The following is a 21,433-nucleotide window of genomic DNA, read 5'->3' on the forward strand; positions in this document are numbered from 1 at the left end:
TTTAGTAAAGTTACCTTTTGAGCAAGCAAGACTCATTCTTGAGGGTGTAATATTAACACTTACTGAGGGTAGGTTGCAACAGAGGGTCCTGTGGCACCTTTAAGACTAACAGAAGTATTGGGAGCATAAGCTTTCGAGGGTAAGAACCTCACTTCTTCAGATGCAAGTAATGGAAATTTCCAGAGGCAGGTATAAATCAATATGGAGATAACGAGGTTAGTTCAATCAGGGAGGGTGAGGTGCTCTGCTAGCAAGTGGGATGTGAACACCAAGGGAGGAGAAACTGCTTCTGTAGTTGGATAGCCATTCACAGTCTTTGTTCAATCCTGATCTGATGGTGTCAAATTTGCAAATGAACTGGAGCTCAGCAGTTTCTCTTTGGAGTCTGGTCCTGAAGTTTTTTTGCTGTAAGATGGCTACCTTTACATCTGCTATTGTGTGGCCAGGGAGGTTGAAGTGTTCTCCTACAGGTTTTTGTGTATTGCCATTCTTGATATCTGACTTGTGTCCATTTATCCTCTTGCGTAGTGACTGTCCAGTTTGGCCAATGTACATAGCAGAGGGGCATTGCTGGCACATGATGGCATATATAACATTGGTGGACATGCAGGTGAATGAGCCAGTGATGTTGTAGCTGATCTGGTTAGGTCCTGTGATGGTGTTGGTGGTGTAGATATGTGGGCAGAATTGGCATCGAGGTTTGTTGCATGGGTTGGTTCCTGAGTTAGAGTTGTTATGGTGCGGTGTGTGGTTGCTGGTGAGAATATGCTTGAGGTTGGCGGGTTGTCTGTGGGCGAGGACTGGCCTGCCTCCCAAGGTCTGTGAAAGTGAGGGATCGATGTCCAGGATGTGTTGTAGATCACTGATGATGCGTTGGAGAGGTTTAAGCTGAGGACTGTAGGTGATGGCCAGTGGAGTTCTGATGGTTTCTCTTCTGGGCCTGTCTTGTAGCAGGAGGCTTCTGGGTACACGTCTGGCTCTGTTGATTTGTTTCTTTATTTCCTTGTGTGGGTATCATAGTTTTGAGAATGCTTGGTGAAGATCTTGTAGGTGTTGGTCTCTGTCTGAGGGGTTGGAGCAGATGCGGTTGTACCTCAGCGCTTGGCTGTAGACGATGGATCGTGTGGTGTGTCCGGGGTGGAAGCTGGAGGCATGAAGGTAGGCGTAGCGGTCGGTGGGTTTTCGATATAGGGTGATGTTAACGTGGCCATCGCTTATTTGTACTGTGATGTCTAGGAAGTGGACCTCCCGTGTAGATTGGTCCAGGCTGAGGTTGATGGTGGGGTGGAAGCTGTTGAAATCATGGTGGAATTCTTCCAGGGTCTCCTTCCCATGGGTCCAGATGATGAAGATGTCATCAATGTAGCGTAGGTAGAGAAGGGGCGTGAGTGGTCGAGAGCTAAGGAAGCTTTGTTCCAGGTCAGCCATAAAAATGTTGGCATATTGTGGGGCCATGCGGGTGCCCATAGCGGTGCCACTGATCTGGAGGTAAATATTGTCACCAAATTTGAAATAATTGTGCGTGAGGATAAAGTCACAGAGCTCAGCAACAAGTTGTGCTGTGTCATCATCAGGGATACTGTTCCTGACAGCTTGTATTTCATCTGTGTGTGGGATGTTTGTGTAGAGAGCCTCTACATCCATGGTGGCTAGGATGGTGTTTTCTGGGAGGTCACCAATGCATTGTAGTTTTCTCAGGAAATCAGTAGTGTCACAGAGATAGCTGGGAGTGCTGGTGGCGTAGGGTCTGAGTAGGGAGTCCACATATCCAGACAGCTTCCACCCTGGACACACCACACGATCCATCGTCTACAGCCAAGCGCTGAGGTACAACCGCATCTGCTCCAACCCCTCAAACAGAGACCACAGGACCTAACCAGATCAGCTACAACATCACTGGCTCATTCACCTGCATGTCTACCAATGTTATATATGCCATCATGTGCCAGCAATGCCCCTCTGCTATGTACATTGGCCAAACTGGACAGTCACTACGCAAGAGGATAAATGGACACAAGTCAGATAGCAGGAATGGCAATACACAAAAACCTGTAGGAGAACACTTCAACCTCCCTGGCCACACAATAGCAGATGTAAAGGTAGCCATCTTACAGCAAAAAAACTTCAGGACCAGACTCCAAAGAGAAACTGCTGAGCTCCAGTTCATTTGCTCCTCTGTTGCTTTTTACAGATTCAGACTAACACGGCTACCCCTCTGATACTTGAGGGTAGGTTGCCTTTGGACATTGCTAATGAGGTACAATGGATACCAAGTTGTTGCTATTTAATTTCAGTTTAATAAGAGGTTTAGTGGCTCTCTATTACAGCTCCCACATCTGATTCAATACCTTCTTTTGCATGAATAGCCAGACTGAACTACCCCATTATTTATTGAGGAAGTCTGTTCCAACTTGATCAGGCTTGAGGAATGCTAGTAAAGGGGTGTGTGTGTGTGTGTGTTTGTTTGTGTGTGTGTGGTTTGCCCTGCTGCTTTCCTGTAAACAAATAGTGGGTTTCATTGACCAGACCCTTTCGCCAGCAGTAAACTCCTACACTTTTTTAGAATCCAAAGTGTTTGGTTGTATGCAAACTACATGCTAATAAGCAGATTAGCTCATTAAATTTGCAATCACTTTTTGGGGGGAAGTAAAATATTAATTTTATTTATTTTTTTTTAAGCTCAAAAGTCCTCTTAAAGGTAAAGAGTCTTCTAACCATCCCTTTTACACAATATATTTCCTGCCACAGAGTACAATTTACATATTTCAAGATTATTCCAGGGCACGGTTATTTTTCCATTTAAAATACTGTCTAACAGAACTTAACAAACAAACAAAAAAACTATTCATTTAGTTACATCGCCCGCTCATGTTGACAGGGTTTAAGTTTCTTGTTTCGTAAAGTTCTACCTCCTTATTTAGGTTGTGGATGAAACCCTGGCTCATTGGAAGTCAATGGGCAAAGCTCTCATTTACTTCAACAGGGCCAGGATTTCACACAGTGTTTTAAAGCCTGCATTTAGACCACAATGAAAGTATATCTAGCTGATTAGAGGCTTCCAAGCCTCTCAATAAATACTTTGCAATTATTTAGCACATTTCCTCTAATGAAGGATATGGAAAAGGTTTAGAGAGTCTAGAGGACATCAAAAAATTATAAAAGTTTTAGAAAACCTGACCTATGAGGAAAAAAAACTGGATATGTTTAGTCTTGAGAAAAGAAGGCTGAGGGGGGAACCTATTAAGTCTTCAAATATATTAAGGATTGTTATAAAGAGGATGGTGATCAATTCTCCAAGTCCACTTCAGATAGGACAGGAAGTAATGCCCTTAATTCTGCAGCAAGGGAGATTTAGGTTAGATATTGGGAAAAACTTTTTAACTTTAAGAATATGCAATAAGTTACCAAGGGAGGTGGTGGAATCCCCGTCATGTGGAGTTTAAGAACAGGTTGGACAAACATCTGTCATGCCTCAGCATTGGGGGCGGGACTAGATCAGTGGTTCTCAAACTAGGGCTGCCGTTTGTTCTGGGAAAGCCTCGGCAGGCCGGGCCGCTTTGTTTACCTGCCGCGTCCGCAGGTTTGGCCGATCACGGCTCCCACTGGCCGCGGTTCGCCGCTCCAGGCCAATGGGGGCTGCAGGAATGGCAGCCAGCACGTTCCTCGGCCCGCGCCCCTTCCTGCAGCCCCCATTGGAGTGGCGAACTGCGGCCAGTGGGAGCTGCGATCAGCCGAACCTGGGGACGCGGCAGGTAAACAAACAGGCCCAGCCCAGTTCCCATTAGTATTTACTTCATTAAAAACATTAAAGAGGTCTCTATCCATATCCACATCGGATCCTGGAGGTCTATACCACACCCTAAGCACTATCCCAGGGGAGGCTCTAGTAGCTTTCTTCCCCAATGTGATTTTTGCCCAGACAGACTCTGTCTTATCCATCCATCACTTCTTATTTCTTTACAGTCTACCACATCACTGATATACAGTGCTACTCCACCACCTTTGCCTTTATTTCTATCTTTCCTAAACAGCACATACCCTTCAATACCTGTACTCCAGTCATGACTATTATTCCACCATGTTTCACTTATCCCTATAATATCTGGTTTCACTTCCTGCACCAATAGCTCTAGTTCCTCCATTTTGTTACCTAGGCTACTCGCATTAGTGTACAAACATCTTAATTTTCGCTGTTTGGCTTCTCTCACATTCTTTACCCTATTAAGCACAGACATTCTACCGCCAGTATCACCTATTCGATTGGTATCTACACTACCCTTCCTCCTTATGTCCATTCTCCTACCCACGGCTGTATCCTTTCTTACTTCGTTTTCTTCCCTCTCAATGTTAAAATCATGAGCGAGATCTTCCCAAAACTCTGGGTCAATGTTGAAACGCTCCAAGGATCATTTGAATGAGTCCTTGAAACGTTTCTTCTGGCCTCCCTGAGGGTACTTTCCGTCCTTTAGCTTGCTGTAAAAGATCTTCTTTGGCAATTGCTCATCTAACATTCTGGTGACATGGTTTGTCTATTTCATCTGTGATTTCATCAACAAAGTATGGATGCTTGGAATGCCTGCCCGTGTGAGAAAATCAGTATCTAAAACCTTGTCTTGCCATCTTATCCTCATCAGTTTCCTCAGACAGCTCATGTGAAAGTGATTCAGCTTCATAGTATGGCATCTGTACACCATCCAGGTTTCATATGAGCACATCAGAGTTGGCAACATGATGGTTTTGTAGACCTTCAGTTTTGTTTGTTGACTATTGCCTCTACACTCCCACACATTTGCATGTAGTCTGCCAAAGACCACACTTGTTTTGCAATTCTGACATTGTTTTCATCATTCATATGAACTGCACATGACTGTGTACTGCCGAGGTAGGTGAACTTGTCCCTGCCTGGAGGGTTTGGTCATTCACTGGATAGTAGGCTGTACATAAGGGTTTCTTGGTGCAGGCTTGTACATCACTTCTGTCTTCTCAATGATAATTGTGAGACCAAAGTTGTCACAAGCTGAAGAGAAATAGTTCATACTCGGCTGCATGTCAGACTCAGATTTGACATTCAGGGAACAGTCATCAACAAAGAGACGATCACAAACAATCACTTCTTGTATCTTCATTTTTGCCTGTCGTCTCCTCAAATTGAAGAGCTGGCCATCAGACCAGTATCTGATGTCAATTCCGGTGTAACAGTCATGAAAGGCATCTGTAAGCATGGCAGAGAACATCATACTGAAGAGGGTTGTGTCCAACGCACAGCCCTGCTTGACTCCATAGGTGCCTGGGAATGGTTCAGATGACTCACTGTTGTCCACAACATGAGTGAGCATGCCATCATGGAATTGCTAACCACTGCAATGAATTTCTCCGGGCAATGGAATTTTGCTATGATCTTCTCCATGTGATGCTGGTAAATCAAGTGCCAGCTCAAGCCAAGGCCACAGGCATTCACTAAGAACTGGCAAACTCATAGCTGGAAACCAAACCAACTCGCCACTAGGTTAGTTTAGTTCAAAATAGGTATTAGTTTTATAAGAATGTATTTAGTGCTTAGACTCTATGAAATGCTTGTAAATTGCTGCAGGCATTAATCTCACTTGTAATGTTTGTATCCCATGCTATGTGGTTATTCAGGGGGCCAACACAGGACAAAAGCTTTGTTAATTGTCCCACCCACCCATGGAGAAGTACATGCAGAAGGCCTCACCCCATTGGTTTGAATGCAGGAAGAGGGAAATAAAAATAGTTGACATGAAGATTTTTCATCTCTTTGCTGTTTAAACTCTCACAGGGGCAGAGACTCTAAACCAGGGTAGGCAACCTTTCAGAGTGGTGTGCTGAGTCTTCATTTATTCACTTTTATTTAAGGTTTCGTGTACCTGTAATACATTTTAACGTTTTTTAGAAGGTGGGGGGTTCAGGGGTCAGGGCAGAGGGCTGGGGGTGTGTGGGGGTGCAGGGCAGAAGACTGGGTGTGGGGGGGAGTTCAGGGGTCAGGGCAGAGGGCTGGGGTGTGTGTGGAGGTGCAGGGCAGAGGGCTGGGGTGCTTGGCTCGTGGGGGTGCTCCCAGCCCCCTGCCCTGAGCGGCTCATGGCAGGGGGCTGGAAGGGATGTGCCCTGTTCCACCCCCTTCCCCAAGGCCCCATCCCTACCTCTTCTCTGCCTGCTCTACGGAGCAGCGAGCACGCTGCCGCTCGACTCTGCTCCGCTCCCCCTCCCCCTCTCCCTCGCAAGGGCCATCAGCTGATCGGCGCAGGGAGAGGGACGGGGAGAAGGGGAGGAGGGGCAGGAAAGAACCACACTGGGGGAAGAAGCGGGGGTGGAGGGAGGCTTGGCTGCCACAGGACCAAGCTTCTGCCTCCTGCCCCTGCAGGGGAGAGCGGTGGGTTTGGCGGCTGAGTGGGCCTGGGGGCCGGGACCCCCCCCCCCCACCACGCTCCCCTGCAGGGGCAGGAGCCAGAAGCTTGGTCCTGCGGCAGCCAAGCTTCCCTCCTCCCCCGCTTCTTCCCCCAGCATGGTGCTTTCCTGCCCCTCCTCCTCCTCTTACCGGGCAGGCAGAGTGCCACTAAAAATCGTCTTGCATGCCGTGTTTGGCAGGCGTGCCGTAGGTTGCCGGCCCCTGCTCTAAACTGAAGTGAGAGATTCCCCCAGGGTTATCTCTGGGTTTGCCCTGAAAGACACTTTGAATTGTTAGATCACTGCAACACTATCACTCGTATGATTTATATTACAACTCATTTATGTGTATATGTTTGCATCTTTTAACCTGTTTATTACAGGATTGGCTACAGGCATTGTCTGTGGTGTAAGATCTAGGGTACTAATTGATCTGGGGTAAGTGACTGGTTTCTTGGGACTGAAAGCAATGAGAGCTGGGTGAAAATTTTCAGCCAAAGTAGATTTGGTGACCCTGAAAAGTTTCATGAATTTGTGTCGGCTTTGCCAGATTGATCATATCAAAGAACCCTCTCATCCCACTCCAAAAAAAAAAAAAATCTGAAAAAATAAAAATGTTTTGGTTTTTCAGTTCGAAATTACTTTTCATTTTGAAGTTTCCTTCACATTTATTTTTAATATATTAAAAACATTAAGCTCTTGAAGTTGACTGAAAACATGTTGTTTGAGGCTAAATGTTCCCCCCCCCCCGATTATTTTGCAATTGCCAGTAAACCAAGAACTCCATTATTCACATAATTCTGCCTACAATGCCCTGCCACCTGACCGTGGTTAGCCAGGTGGCAAGCTGTCACTACTGCTCAGAGTAGGGAACTTTCTTATTACATTGTTACCTCATCCGTCCCTTTCCACCCTTCTGTTTGTTGTAGTCATCCGTTCTATCTTGGCATAAAAAAAGATTGTAATGTTTTTGGAGCAGGGGACTGTATTTGTACTTCATACCTGTACAGTCCCCAGCAGAATGGGACCCTGAGCCTGATGGGGGCCTCTGGTTGCTTTCATAATACAAATAATGAATAGACTGTTGGAGGCTCATAGGGATTCCCAGCCAGTTCAGCGAGCCCTTTAGGCCTGTTGCCAAGCCTAATAGATTTTCTAGGTGTGTGCATCGGATCTTTGGCCCCCAAGGCGCCAACTAAGGCTTGCCAAAGGGTGGGAGGCCCCAACAAACATCCTAGCTCTTGCAGGGAGAAAAAACCCTTGACAATTCTCCTACGGCTCATGTGTGAGAAGAGGTGAACTTTAGCTGCTAAAGAGGCTGAACATTCCCTGCTCTGCTGTCTGCCCTCTGCAGGGTATGAGAGCAATGGGTCTAGCAGGAGATTGGGGGTAGGACCGCAGAAAGGCATACCCACCCCAAACCCTTGACTAGACAAAAAGAGGCAACATGTAAAGTAGTAACTAATAACTAATTATTACTTATATAGTCAGCATGCATACAGGAAAATTCATGTATTAAAATGAAGTGTTAAAGCCACTGCTTATCATGGGTTTTGAAGATATATAATAATCTATGTTAAAGTTCATGTAGGATCTTTTAAAAATGATTTTTAGTTTGTTTAATTGATTGTAACTATAGATGTAGTCTTTACCTAAACTTGGCTTTAAACTCTGTGCATATGCATGTGGGAAGGGAAATACTGTATACTACCTTTTGACAACCTAACATCTGTCCTCCACTTTAACATAGTTGTCTGTTCTCATTTTAGTTAAAACAGACAAAAGTACTAAATGCCAGTTTCGCTTTATAAAACTATTGTGTATAACACTCTATTTTCCAAAGCTTGTCAACCTCCTATCTTGATAGGCTTTTTTAATGTTGCATGCCTGTTTTCTTTTTTCCATATTTTTATTGCCATGGATTACAGTCAGGTTATTTTTATGCTCCCAGAACTCTGATTAGTTAGATTAACAGAAGTGCTTTTGGTATTGATGATACCATTATATACTACACTAAACCCATTAATAAATTAACAGTGCATCTTGCCTGTTTATAAATGAGCTTTACTGGGGGTTGTTTAAAATGAAAAACACCACTGATTGCTTGTAATCTAATCCAGTGAGTTACACAGGTTTTTATGCATGTGAGGGAAAGACAATTAGCACTACCTGAGAGGTTTTTATTTCCCAACTAGATTTTGAATGTAACAGAAATAATTTAGTTAAAAATAGCAACCTGGAATAACTGGTAATGAGCTTTGTGTAGAATAACAACTCATATGACCAGAAATCTTCATTTTAAAAAGTCACTTTTAATCCTTATTGTCTTCAGAGGTTTACAATATGTGCCTATAGGCATAGTTATTCCTTTTTCTGGTGTCTCTAAAAAGAGTAATAGGTAAGGTTATTTAAAATTTTCATATTTGAAAATTTACTTGCATATTGATGGCTTGTCCTATAAACAAAAACTAGAATTTTCCTGCAACAATACGAGTTGAAATTTAGTTAGACAGCACAATTTCATAACAAAAGCCTGTAAACTGCAAAGTAGTGCAAGTCTTTATTTTTGTCTTTCCTTGTCAGCTTTTTGCATTGTTGATCGATTTGCTGTAGTGCTGCTGTCAGTAGTTTACCAATAGTCTGATAGGATCTCATGACTGGCATTTTGCCTTTTTAAAAACCATCTCCATTGCTACAGTAAAGAATTTGAACCTCTAAATCAGCTGTGATAGCTGCTAGCCTCTTTTATTGTTATTAATGTGCTAGTAGGAGAGGAATATTGAACAGTAATTAGGAGCCAGTAAATTGCTACTGGAATAAACTTGAAAAGGTCAGTTTCCAGGCAAGAAGCCTTTCGTATATGTTATCTTTATTTTTCTTCTTATATCATATTCATTCTTAAGATATATATATATATATATATTAATATAACATTTAATTTATATTGACAAATGAGGGTAAAAATGTTACTTTAGTTCATAGTCTAAAAGCAGCAGTAATTATGTGAAAGTCACACTGCAGCAAAGTGGTTGCTACTAAATTAAATTTTAACCTTTTGAATTCGTTGTTCCTGTTAATTTGTATTTTTTTATGTGTGTGAAGAAATTTCTGAGTATTTTAAAACATGTTTGTAAAGAAATGTGTGATGTTTGTATTTTGTAAATCATGTATTCAAACTTTAGACCATTTTTAAAGAGGCAGATTTAAATTGGTGCCAAATAAATTTTATATAAAGCTGAGAAAATTGACATGATAGGATGTGATGGCAGCTTTGAAAAAACTTTCTTAAGACAATCTTAATGAATTCAGGAAATATTCCCAGAGAGAGAACATTTTCATACAGGGAATGATGGTGTTGTGGAAAACAGTAGAATGTATATATTTAGGGTTTTAAAAATAAGGTTTAAACATTTAATCTCTTATTTAATATCATTCTTTCAATCCTTAAGTATTTATAAACAGTAAATGGGACTTTGAAGTAAAAGGAGTACTGAATAGCTTATTGCTTTATTTTTCTAATAGGCATCCCTTCCAGGGTCTTGTTATAGACAATGCAAATTCTGGAGTAGGCCAAGAATCAAATATATTTTCACATCTTCCTCTTCCGAAGCTTCCTAAGGTAAATTTTCTTTTCAATAATATTAGTCTATGTATGTGAGAATAGCATAGTTAGCTATCTGAGGTATATTTCTACTGATTATTTTTTTTACTTTAAGCACTCTGCAGATTTCGCATAGATATATCCTTTGATGTCATCACAAATCTATACATTCTCTATTAAATTCTCCCAATTAAAAAAACCCATGTTTTCCTTAGGCCTCTTAATCCTAGTTTTCTTTTCAAGGGAAGAGGAAAAAAATAAATCAAACCCTGGAGTTAACAAGATGCGAGCTAAACATCACTGCTTAATCACCTGCTTCTAATCTCTTCCCTAACTTTTGTTTACACACTGTAAGCTCCTTAGGGAAGAGACATTGTCTATATATGGGTATGTGTCTGTAAAGTATCCACTACATTTTTGGTGCTATATGAATAGCTAAAAGGCAAAGCACTGTAGCAGGTATGTTTTGTTGAATAACTTGTCCATTATGAAAATATCTTCCTTTACTTTCCAGTGTTCATAAATCACATGCACATATGTGTACTGTGCTGGTAACTGCTGCTAGCGACTTTTGGCTACAAAATGGCAAAAATGCTGAGTTGTCTATAGCACTTGATATGACAGATCAAATGCTCATTTGACTTGGCCTATGACAATTATTTAATAGCTTACTTTACTTTCCAAAACTTCGCTCATGAGGACACTTCCACCAGAAAACAGACAGATACACACGTACATACATATATGGTTCCAATACTATGCAATAATTATTTAAAAGGAAATATAAAACCCAAATTAAATATCTCATATATAATTAGATATAAAACATACATTTCTAAACCCAAGAAGCTTTTTCAAACCATGTGGAAATTCCATGACTTTCTATAAAAAATACCTTGTACGTTATGAAACCCATCACCCTTTATTGTGTTTCAGCTGTCATCTCTGCTAGTACAGTAATGTCTTTTAACCACCAAAACCTTTAATCCAGCATGGGTTTTCCTTTCTAGAACCTAGCAACATCATGTCTGGATCCATGCACTCATTGTGTAATTTAAAACTTCACTGGTTGTAGGCAACTCAGGTTTCCCTGGTAACCCAACTGAAAAAAAAATCTTTTGAACGGGTATCTTCTTTTAGCCACTTTAATAGCGACTGCAGGAATTCTGTCTCACCAAAAGATGGACATAAAGTATATATCCTTATTTTTCCACATCTTCTCCAAGAGACCTCATGGTAGCTATGTGAAATCTTTCAATGAAGTGGAGAGTTCCTAAGAATTTTGTAAAGCAATCATAGCGGAGGCATCCTCCAGTTGTAGTTGAAATATTTCAGGCTTGGTTTCCATTGTTATAATGGATACACTCTGATTTCAAGCACTTAAGTATTCTACAGTATGTATGTATAAATGCCCAGTTACAAGAATGTGTTCAGATAAGTGAATGAAAAAAGATATTCAGTATTAGTAAAAGAAAGCTTGCTTCTGAATTAATCTATTCAGATTCTTGCCATTATTAATTCTTTTGTTTAGTGTCTGTATTACAGGTAACATCTTTGGAGTTTTGGATTGTTCAGTCCTCCCGTGCCTTTTATTTATATTTTATTTTTTTACTTTGTGATGACGGCTTTTAGTAGGCTTGTGCCACCGTAGAACCTTATAATCTGCAGTTATTAGCTGTTTCTTTAAAAACTAAGAGTTATATTTAATCCCCTTTTGCCATAAATGGAATCAAATCCTGAATGAATGAATGCTTTCTAGAGTGAGTGTGTATGTGTGCGTCTGTCAAATGCATATAATATGGAATGCATGAGAGCATAGTGTAGTATAAAGATTTTACTGACATGAGTTTTGGATGGCTGCATGGTTCACCAGTGGTGACTCCATGGTGGAGTTATGCAGGTTAAGGCTGCCCTCCTTTTCTCCAGAGTCGCACCTTACTTTCTTTTTTTTTAAAGAGTAGTCTCTAACTGTTATACATGTAGATGAAAGCTTGAAAATCTGAACCAAGTATAACTGCTGAGTGATGTCTTCCTATGTCTGCCCGCAGCCTGAAACAATACCATTGAGAAATGAATGGTGTGTGGGGCCTGTTGGCAATAATGTAGATGTCAACACTTTTATCTATTTAAAAGTTGATCAAATCATTTATAAAAAGAAAGGGAGGCTGCTATAAAGATCTGTACAATCTATGGAGAGTGGCATCTCATAAGGGGGCCAGAAGTAGATGGCACTTGGGAGAACACCATAATTTCTAAATTGACCTGTCAAGCCAAAACACCCAGATGAGAGGAATGGAGCCCAGAGGGGCATCTGAGCCCTAGCAGGGGCGAGCCAATACTTCAGAGCTGGATAGGGCATCCAAGCTGTCTCCATTTCAAAATGGCTAGAGTCATGGATCTGCTGTGATGGGGGGATGTAAGGCCTGGCAACTACCTTCCTGTCTCTAGTGGCTGCTACTTCTTCCTTTGTGATAGACTGTTTGAAGACTCAGACAGATATCTCCGCTGCAGCTGCAACCATGAGAGCAAAGCTTACATTCGGATATCACATGACTCTGAGTGCTAGGACCCTAGGCATATGCTGGTTGTGTCTCTCTTTTTTAACCCAACCCTGAATATTACTGAGAGGGGCTGAAGCTTGAGAAGCCAGCAGAGAATACATGATCACGTTTTGAACATCTGCACAAGCTTTTGTGAATAACATCTCATTTTGGCATCCGAAGTAGGTGAAACTTGGTTTGTGAGCAAAGATAGGCAGACTACCATTGTTTTATTTCCCAATTTGAGCCTTCCTATGTGGGATAATTTAGATGGGGACCTTTCCATATGCAAGGGAGAGAAGGAAGAAAGCTTATCAAAACAAAAAAAAAGTAGACCTGTTCAGAAAACAGGCATTTTTTTTTATAGAAAATTAAAATTCAGAAAAATTTCAGCTAAAAACCCTAACTATTTTGATTCGGATATATTGCTGTAGTGCCTTCTGGGATTTGCTGTTTGTGTGCCTCATGCTCTCATTCTCCTTTGTAGGCCTGTCTCCCTGGTTGGACTACATTTACCATGAGGCACCATGTCTTCCATTGCCCATCTTCTCCCTTTGCCAAGAGGGGAGCCTTTGGCCATGGTGCACCTTTGAAGATGTAGTCTCACCAGGAGACTGGCCTATAGAGGAGTGGTTGGGGGTAACTGAATTGGAGGATGATGAGCTCTGTGTCATGGTCTCATGATTTGTCTTGACTCACAAAAACCCTTCTTAGGTACATAGGTTTTGGGCTCTTTGGGTATGGAGAAGTTTGGGTACAGAGAAGTTGGATGAATGGTGTGTGGGGCTTTCCCTGTGAGAAACCATTCTGCGGGAAGAGTTTGAAGGCGGCAATTGGTGGGGCCAACAGCCTCTGAAGATCAGCTGTTCAGAGGCATTGAGCGTCTACATGTGAGGGTCCCAGGATTGTTTGTAATGTGGGAACATCCATGGGTTTAAGTGGACAAGCCCTCCTGCCCATTCTGTGTAGTGCGGGTAAAACTGTTTATCCCTTTTCTTTATCTACTTGTAATGGGAAGATTAGGAGGAAAGTTTGTAAGTTGCAGTTTGTGAGTTTTTTTCTGCCCCGCAAGTGGTTTTCCCAATATCAGGGTGTCTGGCTCTAAGTGGTTGAATTTTCTTTCTTTTATGCTCCTGTGGAGTTTTTCTATAAAGTAGGTGGGTGGGAATTGTGTTTCCAAGTTATATTGTGCTTTTGGCATCATCTCCTTCTCTTCTTTTATTTACTGGAATTTATCATGAAACAATATGAAATTTATACTCTAGAGATGATAATAGACCTACACACTTCATATCTGAGAAGCTATTAGACATGTCCCCTGAAGAATATTGACAGACAACGCAATCATTCTTAATCCTTTTATTTTCATAAAGTAACAGAATGGGGAAGAAATATTGGTGACTGTGTTAGCTTATACAATATTTTTAATAAAGAAATGTCTGTAGTCACAGGCTTATCACAAAATTAAATATGAAGTCCTTTAAGCAACCATTTGTGTTTTAGAGCTAATGAAGATTCCTAAGGGCCAGAATAGCTGAGCCATATTGGATTTAGACAATAGAATTCAATCCTTTAACAAACATCTCCCAGTCAGGAAAGGTGATGTGTGCTACATTTGGCTCTAGGGTCAGTTCTGTGGAGGTTGAGATGGCTAGCTCTTCTCATAGAGATGTTTTTACCAGCTAGTGTACCTTTGATAGAGAGGGAGGGGACAAACCTGTAGTGACTAATGACGCTAGAATAGGGGGGATGAGTCTGCATAAGTAATTGTGGTAGTAATGGTGATGGGTGGTTGTTGCTACTGTAGGTTACAGTGTTTGGAGACCTTGTGTTCCTGAAGAGAGATAATTCCAATTTATGTTCCCCTCCAGATTTGGTCTCCTATATGCCCACTCTATAGAACAGTCAAAATTATATTCGTTCCTCAGACTGTGGAAAATGTCAAAATTACTACTATATTTGATAAGTTAAGACCCCTGAGCCTCTTTTGGGATATTTAACTAGAAATGGTGTTTGAACTGATTTGAAATAATCTCTGAATAGAGCTGGCTAAATAATTCAAATATATTTATTTGAAAATTTTCAAAATTTGGAAGTTGTTTTCATTTTAAAGTATTTCAAATAGATTCATTTTCATTTTTGATTTTTTTTTTTTTGTAAATTAAAAAAAAGCCTGTTTTGGGAGGAAAAAATAATCAAAAGCATTACCAAAATGATTACCCAGTAATTGGTAAATGAAACATTTTGATAACCATTTTCAGTAACATTTCTGATCCGTTTTAAATAAAATAAGAAAAAGCACACTTTTTGTTTTTTTATATAATATATATATTATTTGAAAAAAAAATCCTATTTATTATTAGAAAAATGTCTACCTCTACCTTTCATTAAAGAGACTGGGTGAGAATTCAGTCTCTAGAAATAGAATAAAAACATTTATTATTTGAATTCTTAGCATCCTCCCAATCTGTTCCTGTTGATACCTCAGTATTGTGGGTTTCCATCTTCTCCTCTACTCCTAAGCTCATGACTTCCTGTGTAACTAGGTATTTTCATTTATATTAGCCAGTTGCTGCCCTTGTAAGCATGTGTGGGGTTATCAGATGGAGCACTACACCAAGGTTTTAAAACTTTAATGTTGTCACACAAATTCAGGGCAAAGTAGTTTAGAGATACTAACCTACCTAAAACCATTCTCACCCACCATCGCTTTTTTGGTACAATCGCGAACAGTATAGATTCCCTGTAATCTACTTTGGCATGTCACAGCCATTTAGCTGCTCCCACTGGCTGTGAGCAGAGGAGAATGGCACCATACAGTTCAAACTTGGGTGCCTAAAGTGAGACATTTAAATAAGAGTCAATAGGAGCCATGGGTGCTCAGCATCTCTGAAAATCTTTCATGTAGGTACCTTAATTTGGATTTAGGTTCCTGACTTTAGTCACTCAAGTCTGAAATTCTGGGCCTTGGTACTTATATGGCTACTTACATATGGAAGAGATAAGAGGAATTTATTTAGATCTGAGTCACATTACCCTTCTTTGGATATTCATTCTAAAAGTTGCTGTTATATTGCAGACAGCAGCGGCACCAGGCACCAGCACTCCAAGCGCGTGCCTGGGGTGGCAAGCCACGGGGGGCGCCCTGCTGGTCCCTGCGAGGGGGGCAGTCAGGCAGCCTTCGGCGGCATGCCTGCGGGAGGTCCACTGGTCCCGCGGATTTGGCGGCAATTTGGTGGCGGGTACGCCGAAGCCGCGGGACTGATGAAACTCCCGAAGGCAGCCTGCCTGCCGTGCTTGGGATGGCAAAAAAGCTAGAGCCGCCCCTGATTGCAGATACTTTCTAGGAGTCTGTGTAACTGGGGATCTTACACTGGACATGCAGTATCTCTCAAGGTACCTTGTCCTGTGTGTTTCTTTAATGCCAGCTGTCTGATTGACAGTGCAAAAAATAAGCCTGACGAATATCTTGTTAATACCATACCTTTCATTGTTGGTGCTTGAATTTAAGCGCTTATCAAGACAATAAAGGTGGAGAAGATTATTTTCTTTATGAAATTTTTGTGAGTGTGTGGGAACCTGTCTGATTTTTTTTCCTTCCCAAATTCCAGCAAGGCAAATTCAGCATATTTTCCTACTGAGGTAATTACATTAAGCACTATGCAGTTTATTCTGGAGGAACTTGTGGATGAGATTTAAAAAAATATATATATATTTTCTACTATTAATGGGCATGAAAGGTCCCAGGGAACTTTTAGTTAGGATACGAGTTTGCTCATATGCTTTTAACCAGTTTTTCTTTCCCTTCATTACTGATCGTGTTGTCTGCTGATTTACTGCACCCTACTCTCTACCCCCAAATAGAAAGTGTCTACTTTGTATTTTTGTTGTAGTGTTTTATAATTTCTGAAGCGCTTTAGAATCCTTCAGGATAAAAAGCATTATTTACATATAGAATCTATTATTATTTTGCATTCTGTGTAGTATTACCACAGATAAATCTACCATGCTCCTGTCCTCCATGCATTATTCAGAACTTATTATATTGTAGGTCTTGTAATATGTCTTTTTGAATTGTATTATCCTTATTTCATACTATCACCTACCATGAATTTTTACTGGATTTGTGGATACATGTAATGCCTTGTATCTCTCTCAAAAGATTTCAGCAAACACAATGGGGAAAAAATGTTGACTTCTGATCACTGGCCTGCTGACCTTCTGAACCAAGGTGCCAGTTAGCATTCTTCATTTGTTACACAAACTATTGATTTGTCTTTAAATTTTGGTATAGTTCCAATTTCATTAAATTAGACTAGATGTGTGCTCAATTAAAAGCTGCATTGGATTTTGGAGTACGTGCCTTCCAATAGCTAATATACTATTTCTGGCTAAAGTGCTTGAAAGTCTTGTATCCAAACAATTGTCTATATTCTATTCTATATAGATTTGTATACTGTGCTTAGCACCCTAACATCTGAGTGTCTCATCACCACTTGACTGAGTGATATGCCTCTAAGTGTGTTAAGTATGGCTCTTGATCATGCTGTAATATAAAAAACAGTTCTGGTTAATTCTGTATATAGAGATTATCTGTTTCTTAATGCTGATGATACCAACTCCTGATATGTCCAGTAAGGCATTTCTTCTGCATTTAATGTAGCCACTCAGAAACATTTGAATTGTTCTGTTTCCTAGGACTACACTTCCTGAGTCTAGAACATATTTATGGGTATGTCTACACGGCAACTAGGCATCCTCAGCTGGTCTGTGCCAGCCGACTTGGGCTCGCAGGGTTCGGGCTGCTGGGGTTTCATTGCTGTGTAGACTTCTGGACTTGGGCTGGAGCCCAGGCTCTGGGACCCTCCCATCTCGCTAGCCCATTAAATGAAACTGAGCTCAGCTCTCCTGATCTAGTCCAGGTGCTCCTTTTTTGGGCCAGTTAAGAGGATGAGGCAGTACCTGGGAGCTATAAGGGTACTCTGGCTCACAGGGCTGAGGCTAAGGGGCTGTTTAATTGTGGTGTAGACATTCACACTTGGGCTTCAGCCTGAGCTCTGGGTCCCTCCCACCTCTCAAGGTCCTAGAGTTTTGGCCCCAACCATGAAAGTCTACATTGCAATTAAACAGCCCCTTTGCCCGAACCTGTGAACCTGAGTCAGCTGGCATGGGCCACCTGCGGGTTTTTCATTGCGGTGTAGACCTATCCTGAGAGGCCTGGTGAGGGAAAAGAAGAGGCAGAGCAGAGCGGTTCGGTCAGGAAAAGAGGAAGATGAGAGCTGCCCAAGCGAGTGAGAGAGAAGGTGGTTCCTGGGAAAGGGCTTAAGGCGGAGGACAGCAAGAAGGATTGCTGACTGGTATCTCCAAGCCAGAGGGCCAAGGCTAGAGGGGGACTGAAAGCAGGAGGAACAGCAGAGGGAGATGCGTGCTCGCTCTAAGCCAGACAGCTGGAGCTAAGGGCCAGAGTGGGCTTAAGGAAGGGGGAACAGCAAGAGGAGCTTACCCACTGACGTCTTCTTGCTGCAGAGCTGGGCTCCAGAGAAACCATGAGAGGACCAGCAGTAGTGAGGGATGCTCCTTTGTCAAGGATGCTCTCAGTAGAGTGGCTGTGGGAGTTTCCAATGGGAAGAGCAGGTATACAGCACCCTTGAAGAAAAGGCTGGGGTGGCTGTCCTGGCAGAGTCCAGCTATGGTAAGAATGAAGCTGGGTTTTAAAGACTACTTGCACTGGGGCTGTGTCACATGAAATATGTCCTGGGACTTTGGGTTATGGCTTTTTGCACTATGTTTTGTTAATAAACTATGACTATAGACTAGACAATAAGCTCTTTTACAGTTACTGGGGACTCAAAAGGAAAACTGAGATGGGGGGCCACTTGCAGGGCTGCCCTGAGACCACAGGGGGAGCCTGGGAGAAAACCATGTGTTAACATTTTGTTTTTACTAATTTTTTTTTAGCTTCAGTGCCTAATGAACATTTATGAAAGAGGCTTTGTTAAAGTCTCAACACGCTTGCCCATTCAATTAAGGTATGAGAATTCATAATACACATCTCTGTTACCCTCAAAAAATTCTGCGTTAAAACTAGGGAAGACCAGATTCAACCCTGATGTATTTAAGATAAAAAGACAAGCAGACAAAAACTTTTATGGCTTCTTTATACACCATCAAGAAACAATAACAGGCATAAATCCAATTACCAAAAAAAAAAAAAAAAATCTGTCCAAGTCACCTTTAAGAAATTTAACTGATTGCTAAGACATTCCATTACACAAAGTGACTGCTAGAACTTACTCAGCAGCTGGTTCCACTGGAAGCATGTTTACTTTGCCAACTGCTTTGTGTATGTTACAATAATGTACTTGTGGAAATTTCTGGAAGCACAGCCACTCCCCCTGTATATATTGTTCTATAATGATTTATGAAACTATTGTGACTCTCCTTCAAGTTGTTGATTGGATTAGTTAACTAGAAATTAATACTGGTGTAGAAATAAAAGAGAGGATTTGCACTGACTTTTTCTTATGCTGCTGCAACTTTAGAGTGAAAGATTGTTTGAATTATTTGGTTCCAAATTGGTAAGTGGAATCCTGATCTCCTCTTTATTTCTTTGTTTAATTATATTTAGATTAAATTCAAAACAATCAGCTGATCTTAGCAGCAGGTGAATATTTACTGTTCATTTGGTAAATTCCTCAGAACACAAAGTTTTCTGATTTTCTGTATCTTAATACCTAGTAAACAGGAATTTAGTCATATTAATCTGACTTCACTTAAAAAAATAAAAACGTTAATACTTATTTACTCACTTCTTAGCTAAGAAATGCAAAAATGTCACGTACCTTTGAGGAGCTGGCTTACATATATGTTTGTTTAGTTGTCTGTTTATCTTGAATATTTCTGTAGTGATTGTCACTTAGTTATCTGTGTGTCTTAATGGAGCCTACCCCGCACACCCTTCTCACTGGGAGAGGTTAGTGCTCAGCACCTCTGAAAAATCAGACTGTTTAGTTAGGTCTTTTGTATGGCCTGGGAGGAGAGAAACTGCTGATTCTACTATAGGTTGGGAAGCTTATCCCCAGGACACTGCCTAGCTTGGGAGTTCTAGAAGACACTGCTTAGAGTGTGCATCTTATAAGAGATAGACGTGTAAATCTTGTAAGAACAGACGCCACATCTTATAAAATGTAGTTCTTGTAAATTCTGTGCTTGCTCATTGCAGATCTCATAAGATACGCACTCAAGGTGGTCTCTGCTTTAGCTCCTGGACTTTGAAAGCTTGTATACTGGCCTATATGAAAATCACTATTTTTGCTAGCTTTGGGTCAGAAAATAATGCAATTGCTTTCACCTGTATGGAAGAGTACATTATGGGGCACTGGATTTTCCCCCTTCCTCCCCCCCAGTGAATTAGTTTTGGGATACAGAGCTTTTCAGGTGTGAGTCAATTGTTCAAATATATTATACTGTGTAATTTTCTGGGCATCTATTATTTTTATTATTTTTTGTATTACAGTAGTGACAAGAGGTCCCAACCAAGATCAGAGCCTCATTGTGCTTGGCACAGTCCAATCATATAGTAGAAGACAATCCTTGCAATCAAAGAACTTGCTGTCTAAATAGACAAGACAGACAAAAGTTGGAAGTAGAAAAAGAGGCACAGAGAAGTAAAGTGACTTGCCCAAGGAGAGACAGTAGGGTGATGGCAAAGCAAAGAATAGCACCCAGGTCTCTGTGCTTCCAGTCCAATGCCTCATCCACTAAACCTCATTCCCTCCCCCTACAGCTTTTTGCCTGGGCATTAATTTACTATTGTTTAAATCTGATTAAAGAAAATAAGTCTGACCCTGGTGAGCAGTCAACATCCAGAGAAATATGGTGGTCTTAGGGTTGCCAGGTGTCCGGTTTTTGACCGGAACACCCAGTCAAAAAGGAACCCTGGTGGCTCCAGGCCATTAAAAGTTCAGTCGGCAGCGCAGCGGGACTAAGGCAGGCTCCCTGCCTGCCCTGGCTCCGGGCAGCGCCTGGAAGCGGCCGGCATATCGCTGCAGCCCTTAGGTGCAGGGGTAGCCAGGGAAGCTCCACACGCTGCTCCCGCCTTGAACGCCAGCTTTGCAGCTCCCATTGGCTGGGAACTGTGGTCATGGGAGCTGCGGGGGCAGTGCCTGCAGGTGCAGGCAGCACGTACTGCGCAGAGCCTCCTGACCGTGCATTTGCCTAGGGGCCAGACATGCCAGCTGCTTCCAGGAACAGCATGTAGCCAGGGCAGGCCAGAGCCTGTCTTAGCCCTGCTGCACCGCCAACTGGGAGATGCTTGAGGTAAGTGCTGCCTGGCTGGAGCCTGCACCCAAAACCCCCGCTCCAGGTCAGAACCCTCTCCCCAACCCTAACTCCCTCCCAGACCCCATAACTTGCACCCCCACTCACACCCCAACCCTCTGCCCCAGGTCAGAACCACACTCTAACTCCCTCCCAGACCCTGCATACCCACCTGCACCCCAACCCCAGGGTGGAACCCCTCCCACACCCAAACTCCCTCCCGGCACCAGCACCCCACAGCCCATCCTGCACCCCAACCCCCTGCCTCAGCCCTGAGCCCTCTCCTGCATCCTGAACCCCTCATTTCTGGCCCTGCACCCCCAGATGGAGCCCTTCTGAACCCCAATCCTCTGCCCCAGTCCAGTGAAAGTAAGCGAGGGTGTAGGAGAGTGAGCGATGGAGGGAAGGGGGCTGGGTAGGGCTGGAGTGAGTGGGGGCGGGGCCTCAGAGAAGGGGCAGGGTAGGGGTGGTGTCTTGGAGAAGAGACAGGGCAGGGCAAGGGTGTTCGGATTTGTGCAACTAGAAAGTTGGCAACCCTAGGTGGTCTAGGTATAGTGAATTTTGGTGGGCT

The 21,433-nt window shown here is 42.2% G+C and overlaps 1 long non-coding RNA gene across 1 annotated transcript in view; it reads left to right on the forward strand.

Moving 5' to 3' along the window:
• Positions 1–21,433, forward strand: part of LOC135983810 (uncharacterized) — an 86,062-nt gene that overhangs the window by 26,089 nt on the left and 38,540 nt on the right. Inside the window, exon 2 of the long non-coding RNA XR_010601628.1 lies at positions 9,925–10,021. This is a non-coding gene — a long non-coding RNA (uncharacterized LOC135983810). The remainder of the gene's footprint in view (positions 1–9,924; positions 10,022–21,433) is intronic.

Source organism: Chrysemys picta, chromosome 1 (genome assembly GCF_011386835.1).
Source record: "Chrysemys picta bellii isolate R12L10 chromosome 1, ASM1138683v2, whole genome shotgun sequence".
Classification (NCBI taxonomy): Eukaryota; Metazoa; Chordata; order Testudines; family Emydidae; genus Chrysemys; species Chrysemys picta.